General features: G+C 45.5%; 1 long non-coding RNA gene across 1 annotated transcript in view; it reads left to right on the plus strand.

The window, feature by feature from the left end:
• The window catches only part of LOC143766037 (uncharacterized), a 111024-nt gene that overhangs the window by 62650 nt on the left and 28963 nt on the right, over positions 1-19411 (plus strand). Inside the window, exon 2 of the long non-coding RNA XR_013213508.1 lies at positions 4723-4872. This is a non-coding gene — a long non-coding RNA (uncharacterized LOC143766037). The remainder of the gene's footprint in view (positions 1-4722; positions 4873-19411) is intronic.

Genomic DNA, 19411 nt, shown 5'->3' on the forward strand with positions numbered 1-19411 from the left:
TTTGCTTATACCGTGAACCATGTGTAACCCACTTTTCTTGTAAGTTGTAAGGGAGTTCCTGTACTATTGGATTGACACCCCTAGCAGTGTCTAAGAATTCCAATCTGGGCAAGTGACCTTCCTTCTGGGCAACCTGTAACTCTATCAATAAATCACTCAATTCTCTAAGCTTCTGATAACATTTAGGCCCTATCTTAGGGAAATCATCAATTCTTTTGTAAAAAGCATTCTCTATGACTTCTATGGACCCATAGCATTCATCAAGTTTTTCCCACACTTTACGTAGACCTATGTGTGGATACTTTATATTAATGTCTCTTAGTCTTTTGGCATGCTCGACTGACTCACTTCCAAGCCACTTTACCAGGAGATCTAATTCCTCACTACTAGAAAGGTCCAGTCCCTGAATGACGTTCTGGAACGAGGCACGCCATGATCTATAGTTTTCGGCTTTATCAGTGAACTTTAGTTCAGAACACAGACTTAAAGCGATAAGCTCCTGGATACAGAACAGGATAAGTCGGTACCTAATTACCTCTAATGGTGACAACTGGTACTACATTGTGAATTAACTTGCTGCACATTAATGGGCAGAACACCTTCTACAATGTGACAGCCCTTGAGATACTTGCAGACAGCTATTAAGTCTCCTCTCAATCAGTCTTCTTTTTTGCAAGCTAAATATTCCCAAATCCTGTAACCGTTCCTCATAGGACATGGTTTGCAGACCGGTCACCATTCTGGTCGCTATTCTCTGAAATTGCTCCAGTTTGTTGATGTATTTTTTTAAAATGTGGTGCCCAAAACTGGACACAGTATTCCAGATGAGGTCTGACCAAAGAGGAGTAGAGGGCAATAATGACTTTACGTGATCAAGACTGTATGCTTCTGTTAATACTATACATCCCAGAAATGCATTTGCCTTTCTTGCTGCTGCACCACATTCCTTCTGAGGTTTCTGTTTGGAAACTGGTGTTGTTTGGATATGTGCATGCTAAGTCTTTCTGCAGAGTTTAGAAGGCAGGAAACTGAGAAGAAACTCACACATTTTTTAGGAGTTGTGCAATTTTGAGGAAGATTTGACAACTCTGTGCACATAGCTGTTTTGATATTTGGAGAAGGATTTGGATCTGCTCAGTTTCTGCTCCAAAAAGCCCTAAAAAAACTCTGTGTCCACATGCACCCAGTGTTTCATAGGTTTTTCTCATATGCAGCGAAAAAGCTAATGGTGTTGAGCTTCCCCTAGCAAACCATAAATTAAAAAGGGACAGCCATAGGATGCAAGGCCTAAGACCTCATACAGAGTCAGTGTTATACATACATGTTCTATCTGTGTATTCCACAAATAGCACATAACCTTTATAGTCTATGTTCTCATGCCCATTACACTTTGTGGGGGGGCTGTAGGGGCCATGCTTCTGTGTGGGGGGCTATTATGTTCTTTTTGGATGGCTGTGAGAGACATAATACTGTGTGTGTCAGCCATGTAACTGTGTGGGGGACCTATGGGATCCATCATGCTGTGGGGTGGTGGGCTGTGTGGGCATTATACTGTGTAGGCGGAAAGTATGGAGACCAAGAGATTGTATGTGTGAGACATGAAGCTGTGTGTGTGTGGGAGGGGGGTTGGAATGCAGTGGGGGCCTTAATACTTTGTGAGCAGGCTATAATGCTGTGTTGGGCAGAAAGGTCATCATACCAGAGGCGAGCATATCATTAGTGCAAGCTGTGCCGCCGCACAGGGGCCCAAGTGGTAAGAGGGCGCATTTCGACCTCCAGGCAGATGGAATTATGCATTATGATGAGCTCTTGAACTTAAAAGAGCCTACGGTATATAGTTTTCTTGCACACGAGCCATTTTTTGTCTGTGTTCACTGGATCATCATATAGTCTGTGAGTATGGCTGTAAGGGCCATCATAATGTGTAAGAGGGCTTTAGGGTCATGATACTGTGTGAAGAGAATCTGTGAGGGTCATGATACTGTGTGTGGTGGCCAAGAAACTGGATGTGTGGGACATCATGCTGTGTGTCTGTGGGCCATAATACTATGTGGTGGCTTTGTGGGCCATCATACTATGTAGGGGCTCTGGAGAGCATCATACTGTTTCGGTTACTGTAGAAGCCATCATTCTATGGGGACTGTGGTCAGAATTATACTGTTTATGGGACTATGAAGGCTATCATTCTGTGTGGGGGGCATTGTGGGTCATCATACTATGTTGGAGGGCTATGGGGTCATCATACTGTGCGGGAAGGGGCTGTGAGCTTTCATATTGTGGTTGGCAACATACTGTGGGGGGGTGAGATAGTGGTCCTTGAGTGTGTTGGGGGACACTCGCTTGGCAACGGGATTAAAGCACTCAGGCACGGTTTCTCACATAAACAGTGCATTCCGGTTTATATAGACTCATAAACTGCATCACAAACAGTTCATTATATACATCAACGGAACACAATTACCACCAAAAGTCTGTTCCAATGGCAGGAACTTCTCTGCCCGTAACCCCCTTTATCTTGAGTTACCTTACAGGAGCTCCTGCTCCACACACTGACTCCTGTCAGACCTGGTTCCCAGGGTAGCTGCCTAACTGGGATCATCGTCCTTGTGACCAGGGCACTTCAGATAGTCCTGACCCGCAGAAGGAATAATAGCTTCCCCAACCCAGTGCCATCCCAGGAACTTCCAACACACAGGTCTTCAGTCCATGGCCTCACCATGTGCTTCCAGGAATCCAGTCCACTCCAGGACATTCCAACACACGGGTCATCCAGGACCTCACACTCTGACCATTCAGGTCCATACATTCTGAACATGTGACTCAAACCTTGGTCACATTATGTAACTGTAACCACCCCCATAGGTGGGAGGTGTGTGAGGTTAGTCAGTTCCACCCAGCTGTCCAACTAACCCTGTCACCCCACCTTATATCTAAACAAACACTTGTGGAACTACAAGTCCCAGAACAACAACATTTGGGGCTTACAGCACAGATGGCAACCTCTGTCTCTGCAACACATACCGGACATTCACAATGACGCCAGTCACTGTATCACATACCCTCTCCCTCTGTTCAAACTTGCGAGGTTGAACACTTGATATAAACCCTACCAGTTGAGAAAACCGTCTCAGTCGGTTTTAAGTGCAGCGCCCCCACTGCCGCAGGGCCGAGGGGTACCCGGTACCGGGCCTCTGAGTCTCTGCTCTGGGGTTGTCATGGTGGCTAGACCCGGTCCGTGACCCTGCTGAGGGGCGCCCAATGAAAGGTGTGAATGGTGGTAGTAGTGCGGTGCAGTAAATAACGAGGACACCAGGTTGCAGTCTCTTTACCTCTTTACTGAAGGCTTCAGGGTCCTCAATCCGGAATACGGTTAACCGGGCTGCGCAAGCCTGACCGGTCCGATGGCACCTCCAGAGTTCCCTTTGCAGGTGGAAATCTGTGCCTACCTTCTAGCGCTTGTGTGTTGTGGTCCTCCCCTGCTGTGCTTACGGGATAGTCCCCACAACTGTTGTGTCTGTTTCTCGTGTTCCCTCACAACTCGATTCTGATGTTCTTCCACGTCCCCCAGATCTTATGGTTAGGACGCACCCGTATGACGGGGAGGCTCGGAGCTCTTCCGGGACTCTAGCGTCGCCCCACTCCTGTTGTTACCCCCCTGTGTCTTCCTAGGTCAATTGGGTGAGACAGCCCGCCTATAACTGACTGTCCTGCCGTAGGTTTGAAGTTTGGCTTGGAGCTCTATACTTCCTCGGCGTTCCGGCCACCGGTTATGCGCCTCAATAGGATGTTGCCTCGTCTTACAGCACGACTCCTACTGGTATTCTCCTTGTTGCGTTGATCTCGTTTCTCACTCAGCACAATAAACCTCGCTTCTTGACCTTTCTTGGGGTACCGCCGCTATATCGTGCAGGCGCGGTCCCGTAACGTTCTCTCTGGTTGCTAGGCCTCTGTCAGGATCCCACCCCTGACAGGGACCCCTCTGAGTCTCTCCCCGCAACACCCTCTGCCACAGGGTGTTGCCTGTTCGATTCCCAGTCAGCTTTCTGATCTAACTTCCTATCCAACCCCCAGTTTTACCAGACTGTGAGGAGTGGCCTAATACATAGTACCCTTAGCTCCCCCTGGAGGCCAGACTGTGAAATGTATTGGTGTCTGTGATACCTGGTCAGATGAACTCCTTCAGTGCCATCCGACGTACCATAGCCCCCCTTAGCGGCGGAGCATCAGTACTGCAACGACCAGGACTCTGGGGCGCTGCATAAGCGTCATTCATCATCATACCCTTGTTAGGCCTCCCCAGCGGTCAGTATGTAGGCGTTGAGCTTTGGTTCTTTAGTCACAGTCTGTCTGTGTCATCAGACCCTGTTTAGTCTCCACATTTTTCCAGTATGCCCTGTCACTCGACCTTTCTCTTCATGACCATCTCCAGTGGCCGTGAGTCTCACATACAGTCGAGCCTACTGTCTGGTCTAAGTCTGACCCATCTAGTACATCACAAAGGCTACTGTCCAGGTCCCTCAGTCTTGTACTGAGATTAGAACTGCCACTAGCAGAATCTCGGTCTCCTTGGATTGCTGAACGTCTTTGGCTGTCAGCCATTCCTTTATTTGGAAGGCCCTTTCTGTTCCCTTTACCTTGAGTTGAAGGCATCCTCCATCTTATGTCCTACAGCTGTTAATTAATCTGCAGTTTTTCCTGTCTCAGCTGCTCTATCTCTTTCAGGTATGTCACCCGATATTCAAGGAGCATTCGGATATATGTAAGGCTCTCCCCTGAGCCCACAATGACGAATGGAACCATCTCATCTTCACCAGCTACCTGGACTTCACCATGCGCTGGAATTCACTCGCCTCTGCACCTAGCATTCACATGGTATGTTCATCCACCCAGCTCTCCTGCTCTCCTGCTGTCTGTCTATGAAGCGCACATAGTACATTACCCAGCTTTGCACATAGACTCGCCTCTGCACCTAGCATTCACATGGTATGTTCTTTCACCCAGCTCTCCTGCTCTCCTGCTGTCTGTCTATGAAGCGCACATAGTACATCACCCAGCTTTGCACATAGACTCGCCTCTGCACCTAGCATTCACATGGTATGCCTTTCAGCTAACCCCAGTGTGGAGAAACGGGGTCAGTGGGTGCTCTCATCCGCTGGCCCGGCTGTCTTTAGCAAGACTGCATGGCTCATACCATTGAACGCCCGCTCTATCTCCCAGTGGGCAATACACTACACAGACAACACAAGGTTAAGGTAAAACAGTGTGGCAATACTTTATTGAACCACAACACACAATAGCAAACAGAACAATCCCACCAATTACCCCAAGATGGTGCACATTACAGGGCCTCACCCTTCCGCTGACTCGTCGAGATAATGGTAGATGTTACGTCCGAGCTCCCAGGGTCGCTACTCCATCTGTGGATGCACGCAGAGAGGAGGTAACGACAAGCATAGGGAGATATCCGAGAGCAGTCCTGTGTTCTTCAGCCGGGTCCGACAGACCCTCGGCTAAGATCCTGAAGAGTCTTTACAAGGTCAAAAGCCAGTTGACATGATGTCAGAGCTCCCAGGGTCGCTACTTCATCTGTGGATGCACGCACAGAGAAGAGGTAACGACAAGCATAGGGAGATGACCAAGAACTGTCCATAGAGTCCATACAAGGTCCAAAGCCAGTTGACATGATGTCAGAGCTCCCAGGGTCGCTACTTCATCTGTGGATGCACGCACAGAGAAGAGGTAACGACAAGCATAGGGATATGACCAAGAACTGTCCATAGAGTCCATACAAGGTCCAAAGCCAGTTGACACGAGAGTCACCACCTGGCTTATCTGACCATCTCTATGGAACCAGGCGACCAGCGGGTCCCAAACCTGGCTTTCTCCAAACATATCCATGGTTCAGAGATGGTCACTGGATCAGATCTGTGTCCTTCCAACCGGAGCCAAAAACCCCTAGGTTGTTTCCTATAGAATCATAGATCAGTGTCCCTCATGATGGGGCCATGATGAATTGGCTGCAGTCCTATCTCTTGTCTGTTGGGTGGTTTGCAGAATGTCTGGCTGGTAGCTCTGTGTTACTTCAGTCTCCCAGGATGTGATCTCTGAGTCTTTTTATACCCAAGGCATGTAAGCTATTTTTAGAATTACCCAGGGTCCTTCAGTCCAACATCAAGATAAGGTAAACAATGGTGATGGGATCAAGGTAGCACTATTAGCATATCAGCACACATCAATAAACAAAGCTTAACACACTCTATGTACTGTCACTATTACAGACTTACACAGTATGTTAGATAGTATATCAGTTGGCAAGTCTGTCTTCTTGACCCACCAGACATAAACACTTAAATTCACAAGCCAATATACAGATAAAAAGCCAGTTCTTTTGGTTTGCAAAAACATGGTGGTCTGGGAAATTAAGATACAATCTGGTTTCTTCACACCCAGCTTTACCCCACCCGTGTTATTTATGACGTTGTTTACTCTGGCTTGATTGTATGCATCTGGTCCACACTTAATTCTCTGACCATGATGAGCAGAGACCACTCCTCTCTGCCTCACACCTGCATGCACTTAGTTGTACTTATATTGCATAGCTCAAGTCTGCATAGACTTCAGTCTGCAGTGTGATTCCTATAAGTGTGTCCTAGAAGTGTGAAGATTACTGAAGGGAACTGAAGGTAACTGGCCAGTCACTGTAAACAATGTTTCTGTTTATTTTCACTCTCACCCCTATGTTCCTTCACTTTATGCTAACTCCCCTAATCCCCACACCAAGTAAGGAACTGTTTATCTCTGCTTCAATCCTCCCCATCTATTTCACCTCCTCCTCAGAACTGTTCCTTAACCTACAATCCTCTGCCTCCAAACACAGACAGCCCCCTCATGCCCTCTCCTGCTCCCACCTGCTAACACTTTCTCTGCTCCTTCTCACTGCTGGTGATATCTCTCCAAATCATGGTCCTCCTCACCACATTCCCACAGTCATTTCTACCTCCCATCCACGCTCTATCACTAACTTCCGTAACCTCTCTAACCTTATACCCATTCACCCAGCCCCCGCTTCTCCAGTCTCACTAACAGGAGCTCTGTGGAATGCTCGCTCTGTCTGGTCTGCAACAAGCTTTCCTACATCCATGATCTTTTTGTTACTACCAAACTTTCCTTCCTCGCCATCACCGAAACCTGGCTCACCCCTTCTGACACAGCCTCCCCTGCTGCACTCTCTTACAGTGGCTTCCACCTTTCTCACACACCCTGCCCCAGCAGCAAACATGGCAGAGGAGTTGGTTTTCTCCTGTCAGATAACTGCTCCTTCACCCCAATCCCACTGCCACCCTCTGTTACCCTCCCTTCCTTTGAGGTGCACTATGTGCGCATTTACTCCCCCTCCAACCTCCAACTGGCTGTCACTTACCGCCCCCCCAGGGCCAGCCACCACCTTCTTTGACCACTTAACCACCTGGCTACTTCATTTCCTTTCCGCTGACATCCCCACTATCATCATGGGTGACTTCAACATCCCCATTGACACTTCCCTCTCAGCTGCCACTAAACTTCTATCTCTCACTTCCTCCTTCGGCCTCACTCAATGGTCTTCTACAGCCACCCACAAAGATAGTCACACACTGGACCTCATCTTCACCCGCCTCTGCTCCCTATCTAACCTCTCTAACTCACCTCTTCCTCTCTCTGACCACAACCTTCTCACATTCTCTTTCCTCTCCACTCCATGTCAACAATCCCCACCCCACAAACTTTCACACCCTCGCAGAAATCTTAAACATCTTGACCTACATTCATTCTCTGAATCCCTCCTCCCTCTCACAGATATAAGTTCCTTACACAATGCGGATGACGCTGCCGCTCTATATAACACCACAATAGCTGTAGCTTTGGAATCTGCTGCCCCACTTACACATACCAAAGCTCGCAAAATCAACAGACAGCCCTGGCACACCAGCCTGACCAAAGAACTGAGGCGAGCTTCCAGGGCTGCTGAGCGCAGATGGAAAAGATCCCACTCCAATGAGCACTTCATCGCATTCAAACAGTCCCTCACTACTTACAAGACCACACTTGCCACAGCTAAACAAGCCTACTTCTCATCTCTCATATCCTCCCTGTCTCACAACCCTAAACAGTTATTCAACCACTTCAATTCTCCCCTCCGTCCCCCAGCACCTCCTCCCCACTTATCTCAGTGAAGACTTTGCCTCATTTTTCCAGCAGAAGATTGATAACATCAGAGACAGTTTTGGTCAACAACCCCCAGAGCCCTTCCTCCCGACTTCCCAGCCCTCCACCTCCAAAACCAACTTCTCCACGATTACAGAAGATCAACTCTCCACTCTACTCTCAAGATCGCATCTCACCACCTGTGCACTTGACAAGCTTCCATCCCACTTTATCCCAAACCTCACCACAGTCTTCATCCCAACCCTAACCCATCTCTTCAACCTATCACTAACAACTGGTGTTTTCCCCTCAAGCTTTAAACATGCCTCCATCACACCTATCCTCAAAAAGCCTTCTCTTGACCCATCCTCTGTATCAAGCTATCGCCCTATATCACTTCTCCCCTATGCCTCCAAACTACTGGAACAACACGTCTACCTTGAACTGTCCTCACATCTCTCTTCTTGCTCCCTCTTTGACTGCTTACAATCTGGCTTCCGGTCACACCATTCCACTGAAACTGCCCTAACTAAGGTCACCAATGACCTCTTAACTGCCAAGAGCAAGCGACACTACTCTGTCCTCCTCCTCCTCGACCTGTCGGCTGCCTTTGACACAGTGGACCATTCCCTATTATTACAGACCCTCTCATCCCTTGGCATCACAGATTTGGCCCTATCCTGGATCTCATCATACCTAACAGACCGGACATTCAGCGTCTCCCACTCACACACCACCTCCTCACCTCGCCCCCTATCTGTCGGAGTCCCACAAGGTTCAGTCCTAGGGCCCCTGCTCTTCTCTATTTACACCTTTGGCCTGGGACAGCTCATAGAATCTCATGGCTTTCAGTATCACCTCTATGCTGATGACACACAGATCTACATCTCTGGTCCAGATATGACCTCCCTAATAACCAGAATCCCTCAATGTCTGTCCACTATTTCATCCTTCTTCTCCACTAGATTTCTGAAACTTAACATGGACAAAACAGAATTCATCATCTTTCCCCCATCTCACGCGACCCCCCCAACTAACCTATCTATTACAGTAAATGGCTGCCCACTCTCCCCAGTCCCACAAGCTTGCTGCCTCGGGGTAATCCTTGACGCTGATCTCTCCTTCAAACCACATATCCAAGCCCTTTCCACTTCCTGCCGACTTCAACTCAAAAATATTTCACGAATTCGTACATTCCTCAACCAAGAATCTGCAAAAACCCTAGTCCATGCCCTCATCATCTCTCACCTTGACTACTGCAACCTCCTGCTCTGTGGCCTCCCCTCTAACACTCTCGCACCCCTCCAATCTATTCTAAACTCTGCTGCCCGACTAATCCACCTCTCCCCCCGCTATTCCCCGGCCTCCCCCCTCTGTCAATCCCTTCACTGGCTCCCCATTGCCCAAAGACTCCAGTACAAAACTCTTACCATGACGTACAAAGCCATCCACATCCTGTCTCCTCCATACATCTGTGACCTCGTCTCCCGGTACTTACCTACACGCAACCTCCGATCCTCACAAGATCTCCTTCTCTACTCCCCTCTTATCTCCTTTTCCCACAATTGTATACAAGATTTCTCTCGCGTATCACCCCTACTCTGGAACCCTCTACCACAACACATCAGACTCTCGCCTACCATTGAAACCTTCAAAAAGAGCCTGAAGACCCACCTCTTCCGACAAGCCTACAACCTGCTGTAACCACCGATTGACCAAACCGCTGCATGACCAGCTCTATCCTCGCCTACTGTATTCTCACCCATCACTTGCAGATTGTGAACCTTCGCGGGCAGGGTCCTCTCTCCTCCTGTACCAGTTATGACTTGTATTGTTTAAGATTATTGTACTTGTTTTTATTATGTATACCCCTCCTCAAATGTAAAGCGCCATGGAATAAATGGCGCTATAACAATAAATAATAATAATAATAAGTTACCACCACCCGATCGGTCATCCTGGAACCAGCGGTCCCTATTTCTAACGGTGTCAGACCCATTCCTGGAGCTTTCCCGTCTTCAACGGTCACATCTTTGGTCACCTCTGCCAAGTCCCAGAGTTGGTCAGACCCACACTTCTGTCCAGTCAAACTTTCTGGTATGGCTACCACCGTCATCCTGACTTCACCTTGTGGAGCACTGTCGTTCCAATGTGCCAGTGCTTCTGTCAGCACACCATTGTACTCAGCCCTAGCGGTTGCTACTGGCAATGACACGTCACAGTCACCCCGGAGTCTGTGTCACACCCCACAGTATGGTGAACCCTCAAGTTCCTCTCTATCTGGGTGTCAGCTCCTCTCTTTTTAACTACCACATCATTATCAGTCATCTTGTGGTAAACGTCAGGTTGCATCATATCCGTAAATTGGACAGACGCACCCTTCCCACTGGCCAACCCGACAATTTTGGAAGGTATTACTGCCTTAATGTATGCCACCCCAACAGTAGAGAAACCTCCATCCTCCTGCTGTAGATCAACGCCCTCCTCTCACAAGTCTGAGAGCATAGACACAAGACAGCATAGAGTCCCGGCCTACTATCACCGGTCAGGCTAAGTTTGGGACTATCGGCACTCAATAAGAACAATTTATTGTTTAATGTTCATATGAAAGAAAAAGAGGCGAGTCATCCACCACATACAAAAAAGTAAAAAAATGGAACACAGCTGTACACAGATATACTTCTGCTGCAACGTTTCGGCAATATAATGCCTTTCTCAAGCCAAATCTGTTATAAAATATACACAAAAAAATAATATTAACAAACACAGAAAAAATACAATAACTGAAAGAAATTGAGGAATAGCTAAAAATACACTCCAAGTACTCATCTCAATGTAAAATATGGCCATTGTAATTAAATATACCGTATATACTCGAGTATAAGCCGAGATTTTCAGCCCACATTTTTGGGCTGAAAGTGCCCCTCTCGGCTTATACTCGAGTCACGGTCGGCGGTGGGGTCGGCGGGTGAGGGGGAGAGAGTGTGTCGCATACTCACCTAGTCCCGGCGATCCTGACGCTCCCCCTGCCTGTCACACTGTCTTCGGGTGCCGCAGCTCTTCCCCTGTTCAGCGGTCACGTGGGACCGCTCATTAGAGAAATGAATATGGACTCCACTCCCATAGGGGTGGAGCCGCAAACTCATTTCTCTAATCAGCGGTGCCAGTGACCGCTGACAGAGGAAGAGCTGCGGCACCCGGAGACAGTGTGACAGGCAGGGGGAGTGCCAGGAGCGCCGGGACTAGGTGAGTATTTTATATTCACCTGTCCACTTTCCACCCGCCGGGCGCCGCTCAGTCTTCCCGTCCTCTGGCTCTGACTGTTCAGGTCAGAGGGCATGATGACGCATATAGTGTGCGCGCCGCCCTCTGCCTGATCAGTCAGTGCAGAGAGACGCCGGGACGGGACACTGAGGAGCTGCAAGCAAGAGAGGTGAGTATGTGTTTTTTTTTTTTATTGCAGCAGCAGCGTTATATATGGCACAGATTTATATGGCACATCTATGGGGCAACGGTGCAGAGCACTATATATGGCACAGATTTATATGGCACATCTATGGGGCAACAGTGCAGAGCATTATATATGGCACAGATTTATACGGCACATCTATGGGGCAACGGTGCAGAGCATTATATATGGCACAGATTTATATGGCACATCTATGGGGCAACGGTGCAGAGCACTATATATGGCACAGATTTATATGGCACATCTATGGGGCAACGGTGCAGAGCACTATATATGGCACAGATTTATATGGCACATCTATGGGGCAACGGTGCAGAGCACTATATATGGCACAGATTTACATGGCACATCTATGGGGCAACGGTGCAGAGCACTATATATGGCACAGATTTATATGGCACATCTATGGGGCAACGGTTCAGAGCACTATATATGGCACAGATTTATATGGCACATCTATGGGGCAACGGTGCAGAGCACTATATATGGCACAGATTTATATGGCACATCTATGGGGCAACGGTGCAGAGCATTATAGATGGCACAGATTTATATGGCACATCCATGGGGCAACGGTGCAGAGCATTATAGATGGCACAGATTTATATGGCACATCCATGGGGCAACGGTGCAGAGCACTATATATGGCACAGATTTATATGGCACATCTATGGGGCAACGGTGCAGAGCATTATATATGGCACAGATTTATATGGCACATCTATGGGGCAACGGTGCAGAGCATTATATATGGCACAGATTTATATGGCACATCTATGGGGCAACGGTGCAGAGCATTATATATGGCACAGATTTATATGGCACATCTATGGAGCAACGGTGCAGAGCATTATAGATGGCGCAGATTTATATGGCACATCTATGGGGCAACAATGAACGGTGCAGAGCATATACACTCACCGGCCACTTTATTAGGTACACCTGTCCAACTTCTTGTTAACACTTAATTTCTAATCAGCCAATCACATGGCGGCAACTCAGTGCATTTAGGCATGTAGACATGGTCAAGACAATCTCCTGCAGTTCAAACCGAGCATCAGTATGGGGAAGAAAGGTGATTTGAGTGCCTTTGAACGTGGCATGGTTGTTGGTGCCAGAAGGGCTGGTCTGAGTATTTCAGAAACTGCTGATCTACTGGGATTTTCACGCACAACCATCTCTAGGGTTTACAGAGAATGGTCCGAAAAAGAAAAAAAATCCAGTGAGCGGCAGTTCTGTGGGCGGAAATGCCTTGTTGATGCCAGAGGTCAGAGGAGAATGGGCAGACTGGTTCGAGCTGATAGAAAGGCAACAGTGACTCAAATCGCCACCCGTTACAACCAAGGTAGGCCTAAGAGCATCTCTGAACGCACAGTGCGTCGAACTTTGAGGCAGATGGGCTACAGCAGCAGAAGACCACACCAGGTACCACTCCTTTCAGCTAAGAACAGGAAACTGAGGCTACAATTTGTACAAGCTCATCGAAATTGGACAGTAGAAGATTGGAAAAACGTTGCTTGGTCTGATGAGTCTCGATTTCTGCTGCGACATTCGGATGGTAGGGTCAGAATTTGGCGTAAACAACATGAAAGCATGGATCCATCCTGCCTTGTATGGAGCTTCTTTGGGATGTGCAGCCGACAAATCTGCGGCAACTGTGTGATGCCATCATGTCAATATGGACCAAAATCTCTGAGGAATGCTTCCAGCACCTTGTTGAATCTATGCCACGAAGAATTGAGGCAGTTCTGAAGGCAAAAGGGGGTCCAACCCGTTACTAGCATGGTGTACCTAATAAAGTGGCCGGTGAGTGTATGGCACTGCTTTATAAGGAGCATCTATGGGGCCATAATGAACAGTGCAGAGCATATATGGCACTGCTTTATAAGGAGCATCTATGGGGCAATAATGAACAGTGCAGAGCATATATGGCACTGCTTTATATGGAGCATCTATGGGGCCATAATAAACGGTGCAGAGCATTGTATATGGGGCATCTATGGGGCCATAATGAATGGTGCAGAGCAATGGCACAGCTTTATAAGGAGCATCTATGGGGCCATAATGAACGGTGCAGAGCATTCTATATGGCACAGCTATATATGGAGCATCTATGGGGCAATAATCAACGGTATGGAGCATTATATATGGCACAGCTTTATATGGAACCTCCTTTGGGGCAATAATGAACGGTATGGAGCATCTATTTTTATTTTTGAAATTCACCGGTAGCTGCTGTATTTTCCACCCTAGGCTTATACTCGAGTCAATAAGTTTTCCCAGTTTTTTGTGGCGAAATTAGGGGGGTCGGCTTATACTCGGGTCGGCTTATACTCGAGTATATACGGTACATGGATATCATACAAAGTACCCCAAGTCGGGACAAATACGAAGTACAAAATCTGTGAAATTATATCAATATTTACATAAATATGCATATGTGATAGAAATTAATTGACTAAGGACCCATGTTGATGAAATCGAAAGGAAAAAAGAAAAAAAAGAAAAAAGAAGAAGAAAAAAAAGGTAAGAGTTCTTCACTGTATATAATATATAATCTTATGAGTAAGATGAGAACATACAGAAACTGACCAGGTTTACCTGTGATGAAGAGGGCTTTAGTTATGGGATCTACTCGGCGGGTCTGCCTAGAATAAATGCCTGTACATTAGTAAAAAGTATATGGGGGTGTCGAAGTAGTAATGCAAAAAAGAGGGGACGGGGAAGCCTCCATGAGGGAAACTGGTAACGAAACCAGCGCATAAATGTGGAGAGGTGGATAAGTGCACCTTTAGTAAGATTATGATATCGCTGGGTCATATGTTGAAGTTCATATACCTGCTTGGTGTGAACGCATCTGTGTGGTGGCGGGCTGCTGGTGTCTGTGCATGAACTCTGTGTTGAGCGTTCATTATTTAAGCGCTAAGACGGGAAGGGATCCCTAGAACTTCCGTTTCAAGGCTGGTGGGGTTGTGTGTGTGCGCATGCGCGTGGTAATGCAGGCCGAAAGCAGCCGAAAAACTTCATGTCTCCGAACGGGACGCTGTCCATGCATGCGCAAATGTTTCCTGGTGTTATTATACTGCAGACCAAGACTGTTAGTTAATGGAAGTAATGGTAGAAAGAGCGGTGCCTATAGTAGGAGTAAACAACGAAGGGAATGGAATGCAAATTGTCATGCCAATGTAAATAAGGCAAGGTAAATAAGGCAAATACAAACGGAAGGGACAATAAGAAAAAGGGACAAAAAATAAAAATAATAAAAATAAATATAAATGAAAATAAAAAATAATAAATACAATAAAATATTAAATAAAAGAGTAAATAAAGAATGGTAAATGAAGTAATAGGAATACAATGAAAAAATGATGAACAAATGAAAAATAAATGAATAATAATGAAAAAAGGGAAATAAAAAAAATAAATAATAAAAATGAAAAAAGATATATAGAAAATAATAAAGAGTAAAAAATAAATAAAAAATAAAAAATGGAAGAAGTGAAAGTTTATGGAAAAAATAATAATGGAAAAATAAAAAAATACTAAATGATATAAAATAAAGAAATAAATCAAATAAATAAAAATAAAATAAAATTAAAAATTAAAAAATTAAAAATAAAAAATAAAAAATGAAAAATGGAAAAAAATAAATAAATAAAAAATGCACAAGGGGGAACATATTACCTGGTCTGTTGTCTACAATGGTATCTATGAAGAGAAGGAAAAATAAAAAGTTAGATCCTCATGGATCCACTATCAATAACTATAACATGTATATCAATCATATTGACAAATCTGATATTTGTGTGTCACAAAACATTGACCTGTTAATAAAGGACCTCGTACTCCCTATTGAGACCCAGAGGGGACAGAGTCTGTAATGTATGGATCCAGAAAGATTCGCGCTGTTTCAACCTCTTAATTCTATCCCCACCCTGCCTGTTGGGTGGGACGTGATCTATCACTTGATATTTAAGCTTGGAGATGGTATGACCACAAGATCGTGGACTTATGCTGTGATATCCATCCACGGATATGCTGGGTGGTTTCACCCACATATCCGAGGCCACAAGGGCATTTGATGAGATAAACAACATATGTGGATTCGCATGTGTAAAATCCCTTAATGGGATAACGTTTGCCGGACCGAGGATGGGTAAAACTATCGCCTTTGGAGATATTAGAACATTGAAGGCATCCCAAACATGGGAATGTGCGTGGGTTAGTTAATGTGTGTTGAACAGGGCCTATTTTCGCCGAGCCCACATCAGTCCTGACTATGTAATTTCTAATGTTCTCAGGTCGTTTATATTCCATTATAGGTCTATTTGTGACCTCAGGAACTTCTGGATATGATGCTTGTAGAATAGACCAGTGTTTCAATATGTTACTGTTTATTGCTCTGCTGAAGGAATGGAATGTACTATTGAAAAATACTCTCTGTTTTTTATCATTAACTGTTCGTTCTGATGGTATTCTCGACAATCTAAGGGTACTATCCGGCTATCCCCTTTGGCGAAATTTGAGATCCATGCTGTCGTGTCTAAGAGTACGGATATCCGCGTTGGACACAATACGATAAACTCTATGATGTTGGGATTTTGGGAGGGACCTCTTAATGTGTTGGGGGTGACAACTCGTATAGTGAAGAAGACTATTTTTGTTCATGGGCTCTGTGTATAAATCGGTTTCTAGTCTGCTATCCGTGGTAATTGAGATTGTGGTATCCAAAAAGTGAATGGATCGTGTGTCATGGTGGATGGTGAAAGACAAGTCAGTAGTGACTCTAATAAGGTCTGAATAGAACTGAGTTAATATGTCATCATCCCCAACCCAGATGAAGAAGATATTGTGAATTAATCTTTTCCAATGTGTCACATTGGTTGCAAACAGGAGGTGGTTGTATACGTAAAAGGTCTCAAAATGGTCCATATAAATATTTGCGTATGGGGGTGCCACATTGGACCCCATAGCAGTACCCTTCCTCTGTAAATAAAATTGGTCCTCAAAAAAAAGTTTTCCATTAGGATTAATTTGAGCAAATCTTCACAAAAATGAATCTGGTCACAACTATAAGGGGTATGATTAGCCAGAAATACAGTGAGTGCCTCAATACCTGCTTGGTGGTCTATGCTAGTATAGAGGCTGTTGACGTTGAGTGTTACTAACTTACTCCCCAGGGGGAGAGCCTCAATGTTCATAATGAATTTAAAAAATCTGGAGTGTCCTTCAAATATGATCTTATGGAACTGACCCATGGAGTAAGGATTTTTTCAAATGTGATGGCTAAGGGGGATAGAATCGAATTGGTAGAGGCCACAATCGGGCGTCCTGGAGGTTTCCAAAGGTCTTTATGAACTTTGGGAAGGGTGTTAAAAACCGGAACCACTGGATGTTGATTAATCAGAAACTCACCAAGTTTGGAGTCAATGATGCCCAATATACTGTTCAATTAGGCATTTGATCTTTCTAGCAATGTCAAATATCAGGTTGGAGGGTATAGGTGTGTACGTCTCGGTATTTCTGAGCTGAGAATGAATCTCAGTAATGCAATAGGACCAGTCCATGACCACTATTGCTCCCCCTTTATCCGCTGGTTTGATAATGAGATCTTTCTTGGTTTTGAGCTCTGATAGGGCCATGTACTCTTCTCTCGTCATGTTATTTCTAATGTAAAACTCACCTCTATTAATCATCTGGAGTGTAAGGGTTATGTCTCGTTGGACTAAATTGATGTATGCCTCCACTGGATGGTAAGTACGAGGAGGCTGAAAATTACTAGGCACCCTAAGTTCTAACTGTTTGAGGGAGAAACAGTTAACAGGCACTTGAGAAACATGAGAGCTCCGCGTATCACTATTAGCAAAATGAGCTTTAAGTCGAAGTGTCCTAAAGAAACGATGGAGCTCCTGGTCCAGACGAAAAGCATTGAAAGCCGGCGTGGGACAGAAGGTTAAACCTTTCTGTAATAATGTCAATTCAGGGGGAGAAAGACATTGTGATGAGATGTTATATACAATGTTTTCTGAGGTCCTACCTGTGATCTCATTGTCATCCTGGACCGGTCCATTACGATGTCTCCTCCCCCTCCTCCTCATCTGTTTCGGTTTGGTCTGGCCCACCCTTGTCCTAAAAAATGTGTTGACCATTGGGTACCATACTCGCTGTCTGAACTTGTTGAGGAGGGGCTGTCGCCTTGTCGGGGCTGGTAGTACCCCCTGAAGGAGCCTGTAGAGCGCCATCTGTATACTTGATTGTGTAGATAATCATCTGTGTCTCATAGGAACTTTTTCTTTTTCAGTATTTGAAGATTATTACGAAATTCACTGATGGTTTTGTCCAACTTGGAGTTGAACTCTTTAACCCCTTAACCCCCTGAGCTTTTTTCATTTTTTTCTTTCCATAGCCATAACTTTTTATTTTTCAGTCAATATGGCCATGTGAGGGCTTATTTTTTGCGGGACAAGTTGTACTTTTGAACAATATCATTGGTTTTACCATAACGTGTAACAGAAAATGGGAAAAAAATTCCAAGTGCGATGGAATTGCAAAAAAAAGTGCAATCCCACACTAGTTTTTTTGTTTGGCTTTTTTGCTAGGTTAACTAAATGCTAAAACTGACCTGCCATTATGATTCAGGTCATTACGAGTTCATAGACACCAAACATGTCTAGGTTCTTTTTTATCTAAGTGGTGAAAAAAAAATCCAAACTTTGCTAAAAAAACCAAAACATTGTGCCAATTTCCGAAACCCGTAGCGTCTCCTTTTTTCGTGATCTGGGGCTGGGTGAGGGCTTATTTTTTGCATGCTGAGCGGACGTTTTTAATGATACCACATTTGTGCAGATACGTTTTTTTGATTGCCCGTTATTGCATTTTAATGCAATGTTGCGACGACCAAAAAAAACGTAATTTTGGAGTTTTGATTTTTTTCTCGCTACGCCGTTTAGCGATTAGATTAATCCATTTTTTATTGATGGATCAGGTGATTCTGAACGCGGCGATACCAAATATGTGTAAGTTTGATGGATGGATGGATATATGGGGGGGGCAGGATGAATATATGGTGGGCCAGAATGGATATATGGGGACAAGGGTGGATATAGGGGAAGCCAGGATGGATATATGGAGGGCCAGGAAGGATATATAGGGGACCAGGATACATATACTGTATGTTGGGGGCCAGGATTTATACAGTATATGGGAGGCCAGGATGGATTTATGGAGGGGCCAGGATGCATATATATGGGGGGCCAGGCTTCTGGCACCACCTTTCCTTGCTTATACATATTCACAGTAGCAATGCGTCGTTCGCAAAAGATCCGATACAAAGGGCCGGCTCCTTGCTGTGAATGATGGGAGCTGGCACCCCAGTGAACGCCACTAAATTCTCTGAATGGCTCTCACTGGGTGTAAAATCCCAGTGTTCAGCAGATGTAACTCCACCCATCCAAACAAATCTACACCCACTCATCAATTCAATTGGTTAACAGCAAGTGGGTGGAGTTTTGGCCATGTGTGGGCAAGATTTTGGCCACGTTAACGTCAGCTTAAATATGTGTTCACCTATTGTGAACACATTTAATAGGGATCCATTTAGAATCCAAAAAGAGATGGCTCTTTTTGGTCAGTGGAGCCAGGAGAGCCAGATCACCAAAAAGTGCCAGACTGCCCATCACTAATTCACGGCGTCTTTGTTTTTCCCCCTCTACTCCTTGCACAAGCACATCAAACAAACTAGTAACCTGCACTTTATTGTGA

The sequence above is a fragment of the Ranitomeya variabilis genome, chromosome 1 (assembly GCF_051348905.1).
Source record: "Ranitomeya variabilis isolate aRanVar5 chromosome 1, aRanVar5.hap1, whole genome shotgun sequence".
Taxonomy (NCBI): Eukaryota; Metazoa; Chordata; class Amphibia; order Anura; family Dendrobatidae; genus Ranitomeya; species Ranitomeya variabilis.